This window comes from Rhagoletis pomonella, unplaced genomic scaffold (genome assembly GCF_013731165.1).
Source record: "Rhagoletis pomonella isolate Grant_MI unplaced genomic scaffold, Rhpom_1.0 Rhpom_scaffold_00003, whole genome shotgun sequence".
In the NCBI taxonomy this organism is placed as follows: domain Eukaryota; kingdom Metazoa; phylum Arthropoda; class Insecta; order Diptera; family Tephritidae; genus Rhagoletis; species Rhagoletis pomonella.
The window spans coordinates 42,716,789-42,717,910 of NW_023458557.1; positions in this window are offsets into that span (position 1 = coordinate 42,716,789).

Sequence of the window (1,122 nt, forward strand, 5' to 3'; positions counted from 1 at the left end):
AGCTTTCGGAAAGGTGGAAAACATATATTTAATACTTGCGCCGGGTATTTAATGTTCGGCTCCGCCCGAACTTATATTACATTTACATTGGACCAAAATGCGTGATTTGAAATCAGTCATTTGAAGGTGTTTACACTGCTTGATCCGCATTTGCTTTGACTTCTCATCAAATGAAAAGGGAAGACAAAAACAAAATGTATGTAAACAAACACTACATTTATTATATTGTTAACGCTTTTTGGACACAAAAAGGCAATTATTCTTTGATTAAACTAAAAATGTGTAAAGCTCTTGTATAAATTAACAATTTTTACACAGAAATTTCAAAGATTTATTTATTTCGTTGTGTTTGTTTTGTGTTTGAAAAATTCCAAATGTCAAAGACAAACCAAAGCTTTTGTGGAACTTTTGTTTCTGAGTGCGTTCAATAAAATAGTACGGCAATTGGAACGCATTTGTTTCGTGATTTTGTGTAAATGCGTCGAAATGCGTCATTCTGGAAATGTGAATTTGTATGGAGAAATGCGTGATTTGGCCTCGCATTTGAGGTTTCTCGCCCAAATGACGCATTTGGGCTCAATGTAAATGTAATATTAGACTTTCTTACTTGTTTCATTTAAAAATGCGCTGGCTCGAAACTCATTTCCAAGCCATGGTTTCTTCTATACTCTCTCTGAGAATTATCTGCAGCAGTTATCGACTAAAGGTATTGGCCCAATGCACGCTTGCTTTGCTTGCTTGGCTTTGAGAACTGTCAAACAATTTTTAAAATCTACTAAAATGTATGAAAGTTGGCCTAGTGGCAGCTTTACTTCACTTGCTTGAAGCGCTTTAAAGTGTCGATTAGCCGAAATCTCTATTTGACAGCGCGCTGTAGGCTTTTGACAACTCTTGACATTTCAATTTTTCGCGTCGATTTTGCTTGTGTGCAGTTTTTATCGCGTTCTTCATCAATTTTAGGTAAAATAATTTATATTAAACAATTATTTGTTGCTAACAACATTATTTTTTCAGATACCTTGCTTTTTATCGTTCCGGCCACCAGATTCGTTGGTTTTCATAAAGTTGCATTTGCCTGTGCCACTTCCACCCGTGTTTATAAGGCGTAATATTCAACTGGAG